At 44.3% G+C, this 15,250-nt stretch overlaps 1 long non-coding RNA gene across 1 annotated transcript in view; it reads left to right on the top strand.

Moving 5' to 3' along the window:
* Positions 1-322: 322 nt before the first annotated feature.
* The window catches only part of LOC144827314 (uncharacterized), a 28,145-nt gene continuing 13,217 nt past the window's right edge, over positions 323-15,250 (top strand). The window contains exon 1 of the long non-coding RNA XR_013610131.1: positions 323-371. This is a non-coding gene — a long non-coding RNA (uncharacterized LOC144827314). The remainder of the gene's footprint in view (positions 372-15,250) is intronic.

Raw genomic sequence — 15,250 nt, 5'->3', positions numbered from 1 at the left:
TCAGCAACACTATGTGTTTTCTCTATTAGGAAGTCAACTTATGGCTCCCCCCTCCAACTTTTTATGTCTCCCTTATTAGCCATATGCTGTCCTTTGGTCTGAAATTAAAATGTACAAAAAGATGAAAGCCCTGAGTTAGGGCATCGCCGAGTTATTCATACTCGTCTCTGTTCCTTTGTAAAGAAGATGTTGTTATATCTTTGTAGGTTTACTGTACCAAAAATGTTTTTATTGTGTAATTAATTCTTTATTTTAGCATAAGTATTAGTAATTATAGTATGTTATTTTGAACATTGTTTTTCTTTTGTTTTTTCTTTTTTATTTTTAGGTGATACGTGGCTACTCCAGAAGAAGGCGCTGGTCGCCGAAACGTGCGTAGAGAACTATTTGTTATGCCACTTTTTTTAAAACTGTGATTTGTTATTGTATATTGATTGTGTTTTGTGGATTTTATGAATATTTTGATAATGTCCAAACTGATAGCTACTATGTATGTTTAGTGAATTTTGTTTTTAGATAAGGTCAATAATAAATTTTGAGTACAGACCTATTACCTCTTCTTTACATTTATTTTATTTGATTGGAAAGAATTCTTAATTCAAGTGCCATGGTTGTTATTTCACACGCTATTTATCCCTGACCTAGGACTTGTAGTATCTACTATCTCAGGGGGTCCTCGTTTTTTACACATATGCGTTGTAATGGTTGCGTTGTAATGGCATGCTATGTAATGGATGCTGCGTTGTAAAAGTTTAGTTGAAATGGTAGTGCGTTGTCAAAGATGCGTTGTAAAGGTTGTTTCCCGTGCAGTGGTGCTCAGGCAGTGTAGGGGCTCAAGGTGGGACTGAGAATGTAGAAAAAAGAATTCACTGAAATGATTTTTACATGCTACAGAGAGAGTCGGTATGCAATTTCTACAGCACATCCAGGATCTTTATTACACAGCATGGAGACTATTTGAGAATTCAGAGGCCTGACACACATGCTGCTTTGGACTTTATAGCATTAAATGTCTTAAGGCCTGACTCACTCCATGACTACATGTATTGCCATATATTTAAACACATCAACTAAGCAAATTATTCTGCCACATTTTTCTGAAATGAAGTCTGACTCACACTGTGATCTTAGACACATGACAGTATGCCTTGCAATTCAGTAAAATGATTACTACAGTGAAAGAGAGTCTTGCTGGGAGTGCTGTTTCAGATTTTAGGACAGTGCAGTGCGGTTATATGATTTTACAGTGCATACTTTTACAAAGCACACCTTTACAATGCATTTTTTACAACGCAACATCCATTACAACGCATTCCAATACAACACATGCCATTACAACAAATGTTTAAAAACTACCTTTACAACGCATTCCATTACAACGCATACTACCTTTACAACGCATACCATTACAACGCAAAACATTACATTGGATGTATGGTAAGTATTGGATAGTGTAGGGGTAAAAATTACTATTCTAACTCCAGGGGGTGCAAGAGTAGGGTAAATGTTGGACAGTGTAGGGGGAATAATTACTATTCTAACTCCAGGGGGTGCAACAGTGGGGTAAGTGTTGGATGGTAATGGTACGCGTTGTAATGGTATGCGTTGTAATGACTGCGTTGTAATGACATGCATTGTAATGGTGTGCTTTGTCCTAGGGCCTGACTCACTCCATGACTACATGTATTGCCATATATTTAAACACATCAACTAAGCAAATTATTCTGCCACATTTTTCTGAAATGAAGTCTGTCTCGCACTGGGATCTTAGACACATGCCAGTATGCCTTGCAATTCCGTAAAATGATTACTACAGTGAAAGAGAGTCTTGCTGGGAGTGCTGTTTCAGATTTTAGGACAGTGCAGTGCGGTTGTATGACGTTACAATGCATACTTTTACAACACACACCTTTACAATGCATTTTTTACAACCCAACATCCATTACAACGCATGCCATTACAACAAATTTTTAAAAGTACCTTTACAACGCATTCCATTACAATGCATACTACCTTTACAACGCATACCATTACAACACATAACATTACATTGCATGTATGGAAAGTATTGGATAGTGTAGGGGTAAAAATTACTATTCTAACTCCAGGGGGTGCAACAGTAGGGTAGATGTTGGATAGTGTAGGGGTACAAATTACAATTCTATCTCCAGGGGGTGCAACAGTAGGGTAAGTGTTGGATGGTAATGGTATGCGTTGTAATGATATGCGTTGTAATGACTGCGTTGTAATGACATGCGTTGTAATGGTGTGCGTTTAGTGTTGTGCGTTGTAATGGCATGCTATGTAATGGATGTTGCGTTGAAAAAGTTTTGTTGTAATGGTAGTGCGTTGTGAAAGTTGCTTTGTAAAGGTTGTTTCCCGTGCAGTGGTGTTCAGGCAGTGTAGGGGCTCAAGGTGGGACTGAGAATGTAGAAAAAAGAATTCACTGAAATGATTTCTACATGCTACAGAGAGAGTCGGTATGCAATTTCTACAGCACATCCAGGATCTTTATTACACAGCGTGGAGACTATTTGAGAATTCAGAGGCCTGACACACATGCTGCTTTGGACTTTATAGCACTAAATGTCCTAAAGCCTGACTCACTCCATGAATACATGTATTGCCATATATTTAAACACATCAACTAAGCAAATTATTCTGCCACATTTTTCAGAAATGAATTCGGACTCACACTGTTATCTTAGACACATTACAGTCAATCAATCAATCAAGACATTTATAGAGCGCACTACTCACCCGTAGGGTCTCAAGGCGCTAGGGGGGGGGGGGTGCCGCTACTGCTCGAACAGCCAGGTCTTGAGCTTCTTCCTGAAGGAAAGGTGGTCTTGGGTCAGGCGCAGGTCGGTCGGGAGGGAGTTCCAGGTCTTGGCGGCCAGGTAGGAGACGGACCTTCCTCCTGTTGTCGCTCTTCGGATGCGGTGGACGGCGGCGAGGGCGTGGCTGGTTGATCTGAGGTGGCGCTTGGGAGCGTAGAAGTTGATTCGGTTGTTGAGGTAGCTCGGGCCTTGGTCGTGTAGGGCTTTGTGTGCGTGGGTGAGGAGACGGAAGGTGATTCTTTTGTTGACGGGGAGCCAGTGCAGGTCTTTCAGATGTCCGGAGATGTGGCTGTTTCGTGGGATGTTGAGGATGAGTCTGGCTGAGGCGTTCTGGATCCGCTGGAGTCTCTTCTGGAGCTTGGCGGTGGTTCCGGCGTAGAGGGCGTTGCCGTAGTCCAGTCGGCTGGTGACGAGGGCCTGGGTGACAGTCTTCCTGGTCTCGGTGGGGATCCACCAGAAGATCTTCCGTAGCATGCGTAGGATGTTGAAGCATGACGAGGAGACGGCATTGACTTGTCTGGTCATGGAGAGGGAGGAGTCCAGGATGAAGCCCAGGTTGCATGCGTGGTCCGTCGGTTTGGGTGCGTTGCCCAGGGCGGGGGGCCACCAGGAGTCGTCCCAGGTGGAGGGCGAGGAGCCCAGGATGAGGACCTCCGTCTTGTCCGAGTTCAGTTTCAGGCGGCTGGTCGTCATCCACTCGGCTACATCTCTCATCCCTTCGTGCAGGTTGGCTCTGGCGGCGGCGGGGTCGTTGGTCAGGGAGAGGATCAGCTGGGTGTCGTCGGCGTAGGAGATTATGTTGAGGTTGTGTTGGCGTGCGATGGCCGCGAGGGGGCTCATGTAGATGTTGAAGAGGGTGGGACTCAACGAGGATCCTTGAGGGACGCCGCAGATGACTTCGGTGGCCTCTGACTTGTACGGTGGTAGGCGGACTCTCTGTGTTCTTCCGTCGAGGAAGGAGGTGATCCATTCCAGTGCCTTCTCCTGGATTCCGATGTTGCCGAGGCGCTGCACTAGGGTGCGGTGGCAGACCGTGTCGAATGCCGCGGAGAGGTCCAGGAGGATGAGGGCCGCTGTTTCTCCGTTGTCCATCAGGGTTCGGATGTCATCGGTGGCAGCGATGAGGGCGGTCTCGGTGCTGTGGTTGGCTCGGAAGCCAGACTGTGAGGGGTCGAGGGATCCATTCGTCTCGAGGAAGGCGGCCAGCTGTTTGTTGACGGTCTTTTCGATGACTTTGGCCGGGAACGGGAGGAGCGAGATGGGACGGTAGTTCTTGAGTTCGGTGGGGCCGCTGTAGGTTTCTTGAGTAGAGCGCTGAGTTCTGCGTGCTTCCAGCTCTCCGGGAAGGTGGCGGTGTCGAAGGAGGTGTTGATGATGTCCCGCAGGTGGGGTGCGATGACAGCGTCGGCCTTGTTGAAGACGTGGTGAGGGCAGGGGTCGGTCGGAGATCCGGAGTGGACGGAGTTCATTGTGCGGATGGTGTCTTCGGTGCTGATCGGGTTCCAGGCGCGGAGGGTGGTGGTGGGTGGCGTTGCTGCGGTTGTGGCGTGCGTTGGTTGGATGCTGAAGCTGTTGTGTATGTCCGCGATCTTGTTGTGGAAGTAGGACGCGAGGGAGTTGCAGAGGTCTTGCGACGGGGTGATGTCGTTGTTTCCGGCGTTGGGGTTGGAGAGCTCTTTCACGATGTTGAAGAGTTCCTTGCAGTTGTGTGCGTTGTTGTCCAGCCGGTCCTTGTATGTATTTTTCTTGGTGGCGCGGATCAGTTGGTGGTGTTTCCGGGTGGCAAGCTTGAGGGTGGTCATGTTGTCCATTGTTGGTTCCCTTCTCCATACTTTCTCGAGGGCTCGGCAGTTCTTCTTGGAGCTCTTGAGTTCGTCGGTGAACCATGGGGTTTTTCTGCTGCTGGGTCTGTTGGGCGGGGTCCTCAGAGGGGCGAGTTCGTCCGCGCAGTTGCTGATCCACTTCGTGAGGTTGTCGGCGGCCTGGCTGGGGTTCGCTGAGCCGGCAGGGGGGTGCTGGCTCAGGGAGGCAGTGAGCTGATCGGCTGTGATCTTGTTCCAGCTTCTTCGGGCAACCTGTTGCTGGTGGTGGTGGATCGTCGTTCTTTTGAAGGTGAAGTGGACGCAGCTGTGGTCCGTCCAGTGGAGTCCTGTTGCGTGGCTGAAGGCGATGTCTTTGCTGGATGAGAAGACGGCGTCGAGTGTGTGTCCGGCGAGGTGGGTGGGGGTGGGCACCAGCTGTTTGAGTCCGAGGTTGTCGAGGTTGTCGAGCAGGGTGATGGTGTTGCGGTCGCTGTTGTTCTCCAGGTGGAAGTTGAGGTCCCCCAGGAGGATGTAGTCGGCGGAGGGGAGGGCATGCGGGCTGATGAAGTCGGCGATGTCCTCGCTGAATCGTGTGCGTGGTCCCGGGGGTCGGTAGATCAGGGTGCCTCTGAGGGTGGTCTTCGGGTCGGTGTGGATCTGGAAGTGCAGGTGTTCGGCGGTGGTTAGGGTGTCGTCGGTGTTGGTCGTGATGCGGATGGTGTCTCTGTGGATGATGGCGATGCCTCCTCCCATCTGGTTGGCCGTGCGGTCCCTTCGGGTGATCTTGTAGCCCTCTGGGATGGCGATGGCGATGTCGGGCGCTGAGGAGGCGTTCATCCAGGTCTCCGTGAGGAAGGCGATGTCAGGGGCTGTGGTGTCGAGGAGGTTCCAGAGTTCGATGGCGTGTCTGTGGACGGAGCGGGTGTTGAGCAGGATGCACTTGAGGTGGTTGCTGCTGGTGTTCGGCTTGGTCGGTGCTGGTGCAGTGCAGGTCCGGATGCAGGTGAACTTGCAGGCGTGGCAGCTGAAGGGTCCGTGGGTGTGCTTCGGGGCGGCTCGGTGACATCCCGGGATGCCGCTGGTGTTGAATGCGAGGAGTTCGGCGGCGTTGTAGGTTCGTCGGGTCGGCTTCCGTCGGTGGGGGCCAGGGGTCCTGGCACTGGGCGCGGTCCAGGCGCGGACGGGCGCAGACGGGCTTACCTTGGGCGCGCCTTCGGCGCACAATCGGCGCGCCCGCTGCGCGTTCGCACGGTCGCCATATATGGCGAAGTGCTCGGGTGGGCGGAGCAGCTGGGAGGCAGGAGCGGGGAGGGTACAGAAGGCAAAGTGGGCGGGGTTATCGGCGTTGGCGGGAACCGGGGAGCGGGGAGGGGGGACGAAGGGGCTAAGGCACAAGCACAAACAGAAGGCAAAAAAGCAGGTTAAAGGGGGACAGGCTACAAAAAACTCTAAACAGCAGCAATGACGACGGGGGCAGGCAGAAAAACACTAAACAGCAGCAGTCACGACGGGGGCAGGTCGCGGACCACGCCGCTAGAGGCAGGGGGCGTGGTCACGCGTCCGGAGCTCGGCTAGCGAGGCAGCAGGCAGCAGTCAGGGAACACGCACACAGCAGCTGGTGGCCGTGCGGCGCGGGGGTGTCCTAGGGCTAGGTCACACTCACCTGCGCCGCACGGTCGCCATATATGGCCAAGTGCTCGGGTGGGCGGAGCAGCTGGGAGGCGGGAGCGGGGAGGGTACAGAAGGCAAAGTGGGCGGGGTTATCGGCGTTGGCGGGAACCGGGGAGCGGGGAGGGGGGACGAAGGGGCTAAGGCACAAACAGAAGGCAAAAAAGCAGGTTAAAGGGGGACAGGCTACAAAAAACACTAAACAGCAGCAATGACGACGGGGGCAGGCAGAAAAACACTAAACAGCAGCAGTCACGACGGGGGCAGGTCGCGGACCACGCCGCTAGAGGCAGGGGGCGTGGTCACGCGTCCGGAGCTCGGCTAGCGAGGCAGCAGGCAGCAGTCAGGGAACACGCACACAGCAGCTGGTGGCCGTGCGGCGCGGGGGTGTCCTAGGGCTAGGTCACAGTATGCTTTGCAATTCAGTAAAATGATTACTGCAGTGAAAGAGAGTCGTGCTGGGAGTGCTGTTTTGGATTTTATGACAGTGCAGTGATGTTCAGGCACTATAAGGGGTCAAAGTGAGACTGAGAATGTAGAAATGAAAATTCACTGAAATAATTACTACATGCTATAGAGAGAGATGCTATGCAATTTCTACAGCACACCCAGGATCTTTATTACACAGCATGGAGACTATTTGGGAATTCAGAGGCCTGACACACATGCTGCTTTGGACTTTATAGCACTAAATGTCCTAAAGCCTGACTCACTCCATGACTACATGTATTGCCATATATTTAAACACATCAACTAAGCAAATTATTCTGCCACATTTTTCTGAAATGAATTCTGACTCACACTGTGATCTTAGACACATGACAGTATCCCCTGCAATTCAGTAAAATGATTACTATCTGCTACTGAAAGATTTTGTATGGCATTTGTGCAGCACACCCAGAATGTTTACAAGACTGCAAGGAGACTATCTGAGAATTCTAACCCCCATAGATAAGTGTATAAGTGGTGAGACCACTTCATGTACAAACTCTACATTTTTAACAACAGCACTGTACTGCAAAAAATATCTCCTCAAACACATCAACATACCAAATGTTCCTTTCACAATGTTTTTCCCAAAGCAGACACATTCAAAATCAGACTCTATACAAATAAACTCCTGCTTCCACATTAGAATACTTTTTTCAATTTAACTTAAACTGCACAACATAGATCCCCTTACAAATTAACAACTCACCTTTAAAAATGCTTTTGTAGTTTTAGAACAGTGTCAATCACACACCAGATTTTCTTAAGCAGAATCTCTGAATAGTGCACCAGTCACTGCAACCACAAAATGGCATAGCTTCCCTCTCATTTTACACTCATATTCTTGTAGATAACCAATCAAATATCTTCCCACACAAATTCAAAACCAAATTAACATTTTAATTGGTTTTACATTGAAACACTTTCAATCTCACATAATATTCAACCTTCCCCCACTGCTCTCTCTGCCTGTTACCATGGTAACACTCCATAGAACACCTAACTGAACACACAGGTGAAAAGTTCATCTGCAAAACAAACCAGCAAGGGTGTTTGACTTTTAAATACAACAGCGAATCCTGTGCAATTTTCCTTTCAATCACTTTGTCTCAACCATTAGCATTTCTCCTTAAAAAAAACAGTAGCATGCACCCTAGTTTTCAATGTTGAATTTTCAGAAACCACCAATCATTTTTTTTTTTTCATGTGCACTGAATCTCATCCACATTTTTTTCTAAACTCCTACTTTTCAAACTGCCATTTCATTACCAGAGCCCAACTGAGTACAACCAGATCTCCCTTCGAGATCCTTAGAGTGTGGATTGTAGGACACAGCTATATTTTCTGGAGTGAAAGGTATGCAGCAAATAGATGCTTTTTCAACCTTGACTTACCAAATGTGGATATTATGTGGCCTGGCCAGAGAGGATTGAGATGTCACCAATTGATGCCATTGGTAAAATCTTTTTTGCATCTCCCACACCCTGACCTTATAATTGTGCACTGTGGTGGCAATGACCTAGGCACTTTGACTGGGGTAGGTCTGGAAATGCTTTTAAAGAACACCTTTGGGCAATTGATGTCACTTTTTCCACAAACTGCCTTTGTATATTCTAATATATGCCAAAGGCAAAAATGGAACTGGTCCAACCAATATTGCCCACAGATTGAGAAAGCAAGGAAACATGTGAATAAGTCTGTTTGTGCTTTCCTCAGTGACTATGGTATGGGTTCTATATACCACAACAACTTGCGTTACAACATGCAAGGCATTTATAGAGGAGACAGTGTACATTTCACAGATGAGGGAAACAGAGTCTTCCTCTTGAATTTTAGACTTGTAGGTACAAAAAACACTCAATAAACACAACGACTCTTTTTAGAGCCAACCAACATCTAAACACTCAAACTTGTTATTTAACTGTATTTTTTGGGGGGGGTTTCTGACGTGCGTGCAACGTGCGCGCACCTCGCAATTTTAACCTCGAGGGTGCGTGCATCGTGCGCGCACTCCGCGATTTCTTTTCAAAATAAAAATGAAGGTTTTTTTTACCTTCGGGGTCCTTCCGGGACCCCCTGAGAAGGCCTAGGGGGTCAGAGAGTCTCTACCCTGCCCCCTTTTCACTTTCTACACTTTTGTTTTTGACTCACTTCTGCCTCGAGGGTGCGTGCAACGTGCGCACACCTCGCGATAAAAAAAAAATAAGTTTTTTTGCCCTTCGTGGTCCTTCAGGGATCCCCTGAGAAGACTCAGGGGGTCACGGAGTCTCTACTCTACTCCCTTTTCAAGTTCTCCACTTTTGTTTTGGGCTCTCTTCTGCCTCCGGGGTGCATGCAACGTGCACGGACCCCGCGATTTAAAAAAAAAAATATTTTTTGGGGGGGGCCTTCGGGGTCCTTCAGGGACCCCCTGAGAAGACCTAGAGGGTCAGGGAGTCTCTACCCTACCCCCTTTTCATGTTTTCCACTTTTGTTTTTGCCTCTCTTTTGCCTCGGACACAAAATGGCGACCAACACTTCCTGATTTCGACCGATTGGAATGTTGACAGACGTCTAACAGCAAATCAGATTCGCGCACCCCGTCTCAAAATGGCATTAAACTCGATTCACATAAAAGTTTCAAAACGTGAGAAGGAGGCTTGGTAGACACTCCTTGACCCCCGAGGTATTCTCAGGGGGTCCATTAAGGACCCCCAAGGCCCAAAAAACTCTTTATTTTTTTTCTAAAAAGTTGCGGGGTGCGCGCACCCGGTCGCGCACCTCGATTGACAAGACTGTTAAAAACTATAGCGGAGATCGTGGAAAGGGGGCAGGGTGGAGACTCCCTGACCCCCTAGGTTTTCTCAGGGGGTCCAATAAGGACCCCCAAAGCCAAAAAGAAACTTTTTTTTGTTTTCTCCTCGCAAAAAAGTTGCGAGGTGCGCACACGGTGTGCGCACGGCGACAAAAAAGATAAAAAAAATGGAGTTAAATTACAAGTTTGAGTGTTTAGATGTTAGTTGGCTCTAAAAAGAGCCGTTTTGTTAATTGGATGTTTTTTGTACCTACAAGTAAGTACCGATGTAGAGTCTTATGTTACAGAGGAAGACTCTATTCCCCTCATCGGTGAAATGTACACCATCTCTCCTATAGATGCCTTGCATGTTGTAACGCAAATTGTTGTGGTATATAGAACCCATGCCATAGTCTCTGAGGAAAGCAGAAACAGATTTATTCACATGTTTCCTTGCTTTCTCAATCTGAGTACAAAATTGGTTGGACCAGTTCTATTTTTGCCTTTGGCATATATTAGAATATACCAAGGCAGTTTTGGGAAAAAGTGACATCAATTGCCCAAAGATGTCCTTTAAAAGCATTTCCAGACCTACCCCAGTCAAAGTGCCCAGGTCATTGCCACCACAGTGCACAATTATGATGTCAGGGTGTGGTAGATGCATAAAGGATTTTACCAATGGTATCAATTGGTGACTTCTCAATCCTCTCTGTCCAATCCATACAATGTCCACATTTGGTAAATCAAGGTTGTAAATACCTGTTAGCTGTGTATTTTTCACTCCAGTGGACAAAGCTATGACCCACAAACCAGACTTTTGGCATCTTGAAGGTAGATGTGCTTGTATTCAGATGAGTTGTGAAAATGAAATGGCAGTTTGAAAGTAGGAGTTATGGAAAAAAAAGTGGTTGAGATTCAGTGCACTTGGAAAACAAGAAATGATTGGTGCTTTCTTAAAATTCAACACTGAAAATTAGGGTGCATGCTTTTTTTTTTAAAGAAGTCATTTCAATGGTTGAGGAAAAGTCATTTCAAGAAACATTGCACATGATTAGCTGGTACATTGAGAGGTCAAACACCCTTGCTGCATTTTTTTGCAACATAGTATGATGAACTTTTCAACAGTGTGCTGGGTGAGGAGGGAGTTACCATGGTAACAGGGCAATGAGCACTGGGGGGATGGGTGAATGTTATGTGACTTTCAAAGTGTTCAAATGTACAACCAATTAAAATGTGCAGTTTGGTTTTGAATTAGTGTGGGAAGAATTTTTATTGGTTATGTACAAGAATATGGGTCTGAAATGAGAAAGAATCTGTGGCATTATTCTCAGGCTCCAGTGAAAGAATTATTCAGAGATTCTGTTTAAGAAAATCTGTTGAGTGTGACTGACACTGTTCTGCATCTTACAAAGCATTTTTAAAGGTGAGTAATGATTATTTTAATAAAGATAGACTGCTGTATGCACTATGGGGAAGATTAAGAAGCATATTGTGCTTTTTTATTTTTGCATTGTGTGTCATGTTGTTTTGTAATGCTGTTTAAAAATTGTATGGTGCATTTTGGAAATGTATTTTGGAAATGAGTTAGGTTTCTGCTTTGCTTTGTAGTGGTCATTGAAATGGGCTGTGCTTTGTGTCAAAAACGATTTACTAAGTAAAATGTTTTCTGGTAAAAAGTCTGGTATATATATATGCTTATATATAGGTGGGCTGTTTTTGGCCAGTAGAGACAATGAAATAATATGAGCAGAGACAGACACACATACTGCTTGTAGAGACAGACATGGTAGATTACATGTAACATCCTGGTCATGTGCCTAAGATCACACTGTGAGTCAAGCTTGATTTTAAATGGATCTGGGTGAATAATATGCTTAGTTGATGTCTTTAAAATATGGAAGTACATGTTTTTAAAGACATGGTAGATTACATGTAACATCCTGGTTATGTGTCTAAGATCACACTGTGAGTGAAGCTTAATTTTAAATGGATGTGGGTGAATAATATGCTTAGTTGATGTCTTTAATAATATGGAAGTACATGTTTTTAAAGACATGGTAGATTACATGTAACATCCTGGTCATATGCCTAAGATCACACTGTGAGTGACGCTTAATTTTAAATGGATGTGGGTGGATAATATGCTTAGTGGATGTCTTTAAAAATATGGAAGTACATGTTTTTTAAAGACAGGGTAAATTGCATGTAATATCCTGGTCATGTGCCTAAGATCACACTGCTAGTGAAGCTTGATTCACCCATCAGTGTGATCTTAGGCACATTACCAGCATGTTACATGTAAAGAGTAATAAATGTTATGTCTTGCTTATATATAGTTGGCCTGTTTTGACATGCTGCATACGATTCTGTAGCAGTACATATCATAAAGATTGCATGTAACATCCTGGTCATGTGTCTAAGATCACACTGTGAGTCAAGCTTGATTTTAAATGAATCTGGGTGAATAAATGAATCTGGGTGAATAATTTGGTTACTTGATGTGTTAAAAAATCATTTCTTGAAGTCAGTTAGGCTTTATGATATGTACTGCTAGAGAATCTTAGTCAGCATGTCTGTTAGGCCTCTTAGTTGCCAAAAGATCCATGGTGATTCCTTTTGGCAACTAAGAGGCCTAACAGACATGCTGCCTAAGATTCTGTAGCAGTACATATCATAAGGATTGCATGTAACATCCTGGTCATGTGTCTAAGATCACACTGTGAGTCAAGCTTGATTGTAAATGAATCTGAGTGAATAATTTCCTTACTTGATGTGTTTAAAAATCATTTCTTGAAGTCAGTTAGGCTTTAGGATATGTACTGCTAGAGAATCTTAGGCAGCATGTCTGTTAGGCCTCTTAGTTGCCAAAAGATCCATGGTGATTCCTTTTTGCAAGTAAGAGGCCTAACAGACATGCTGCCTAAGATTCTCTAGCAGTTCATATCACAAAGATTGCATCTAACATCCTGGTGATGTGTCTAAGATCACACTGTGAGTCAAGCTTGATTTTAAATGAATCTGGGTGAATAATTTGCTTACTTGATGTGTTAAAAAATCATTTCTTGAAGTCAGTTAAGCTTTATGATATGTACTGCTGGAGAATCTTAAGCAGCATGTCTATTAGGTCTCTTAGATGCCAAAAGATCCATGGAGATTCCTTTTGGCAACTAAGAGGGATAACAGACATGCTGCCTAAGATTCTTTAGCAGTACATATCATAAAGATTGCATATAACATCCTGGTCATGTGTTTAAGATCACACTGTGAGTCAAGCTTCATTTTAAATGAATCTGGGTGAATAATATGCTTAGTTGATGTCTTTAATAATATGGAAGTACATGTTTTTTAAAGACATGGTAGATTACATGTAACATCCTGGTCATGTGCCTAAGATCACACTGTGAGTGAAGCCTAATTTTAAATGGATGTGGGTGAATAATTGGCTTAGTTGATGTCTTTAAAAATATGGAAGTACATCTTTTTTAAAGACTTGGTAAATTACATGTAACATCCTGGTCATGTGCCTAAGATCACACTGCTAGTGAAGCTTGATTCACCCATCAGTGTGATCTTAGGCACATTACCAGCATGTTACATGTAATAAGAAATAAATGTTATGTCTTGCTTATATATAGGTGGCCTGTTTTGACATGCTGCCTAAGATTCTCTAGCAGTACATATCATAAAGATTGCATGTAACATCCTGGTCATGTGTCTAAGATCACACTGTGAGTCAAGCTTGATTTTAAATGAATCTGGGTGAATAATTTGGTTACTTGATGTGTTAAAAAATCATTTCTTGAAGTCAGTTAGGCTTTATGATATGTACTGCTAGAGAATCTTAGTCAGCATGTCTGTTAGGCCTCTTAGTTGCCAAAAGATCCATGGTGATTCCTTTTGGCAACTAAGAGGCCTAACAGACATGCTGCCTACGATTCTGTAGCAGTACATATCATAAAGATTGCATGTAAAATCCTGGTCATGTGTCTAAGATCACACTGTGAGTCAAGCTTGATTTTAAATGAATCTGAGTGAATAATTTGCTTATTTGATGTGTTTAAAAATCATTTCTTGAAGTCAGTTAGGCTTTAGGATATGTACTGCTAGAGAATCCTAGGCAGCATGTCTGTTAGGCCTCTTAGTTGCCAAAAGATCCATGATGATTCCTTTTTGCAAGTAAGAGGCCTAACAGACATGCTGCCTAAGATTATCTAGCAGTTCATATCACAAAGATTGCATGTAACATCCTGGTGATGTGTCTAAGATCACACTGTGAGTAAAGCTTGATTTTAAATGAATCTGGGTGAATAATTTGCTTACTTGATGTGTTAAAACATCATTTCTTAAGGTCAGTTAAGCTTTATGATATGTACTGCTGGAGAATCTTAGCCAGCATGTCTATTAGGTCTCTTAGATGCCAAAAGATCCATGGAGATTCCTTTTGGCAACTAAGACGGCTAACAGACATGCTGCCTAAGATTCTGTAGCAGTACATGTCATAAAGATTGCATATAACATCCTGGTCATGTGTTTAAGATCACACTGTGAGTCAAGCTTCATTTAAAATGAATCTGGGTGAATAATATGCTTAGTTGATGTCTTTAATAATATGGAATTACATGTTTTTTAAAGACATGGTAGATTACATGTAACATCCTGGTCATGTGCCTAAGATCACACTGTGAGTGAAGCTTAATTTTAAATGGATGTGGGTGAATAATATGCTTAGTTGATGTATTTAAAAATATGGAAGTACATGTTTTTTAAAGACTTGGTAAATTACATGTAACATCCTGGTCATGTGCCTAAGATCACACTGCTAGTGAAGCTTGATTCACCCATCAGTGTGATCTTAGGCACATTACCAGCATGTTACATGTAATAAGAAATACATGTTATGTCTTGCCTATAATATAGGTGGCCTGTTTTGACATGCTGCCTAAGATTCTCTAGCAGTACATATCATAAAGATTGCATGTAACATACTGGTCATGTGTCTAAGGTGACACTGTGAGTCAAGCTTGATTTTAAATGAATCTGGGTGAATAATTTGGTTACTTGATGTGTTAAAAAATCATTTCTTGAAGTCAGTTAGGCTTTATGATATGTACTGCTAGAGAATCTTAGTCAGCATGTCTGTTAGGCCTCTTAGTTGCCAAAAGATCCATGGTGATTCCTTTTGGCAACTAAGAGGCCTAACAGACATGCTGCCTACGATTCTGTAGCAGTACATATCATAAAGATTGCATGTAAAATCCTGGTCATGTGTCTAAGATCACACTGTGAGTCGAGCTTGATTTTAAATGAATCTGAGTGAATAATTTGCTTATTTGATGTGTTTAAAAATCATTTCTTAAAGTCAGTTAGGCTTTAGGATATGTACTGCTAGAGAATCCTAGGCAGCATGTCTGTTAGGCCTCTTAGTTGCCAAGAGATCCATGATGATTCCTTTTTGCAAGTAAGAGGCCTAACAGACATGCTGCCTAAGATTATCTAGCAGTTCATATCACAAAGATTGCATGTAACATCCTGGTGATGTGTCTAGGATCACACTGTGAGTAAAGCTTGATTTTAAATGAATCTGGGTGAATAATATGCTTTGTTGATGTCTTTAAAAATATGGAAGTACATGTTTTTTAAAGACATGGTAGTTTACATTTAACATCCTGGTCATGTGT

The sequence above is a fragment of the Lissotriton helveticus genome, chromosome 4_1 (genome assembly GCF_964261635.1).
Source record: "Lissotriton helveticus chromosome 4_1, aLisHel1.1, whole genome shotgun sequence".
NCBI classification, from domain to species: domain Eukaryota; kingdom Metazoa; phylum Chordata; class Amphibia; order Caudata; family Salamandridae; genus Lissotriton; species Lissotriton helveticus.
This window is presented reverse-complemented; position numbering and strand designations above follow the sequence as displayed.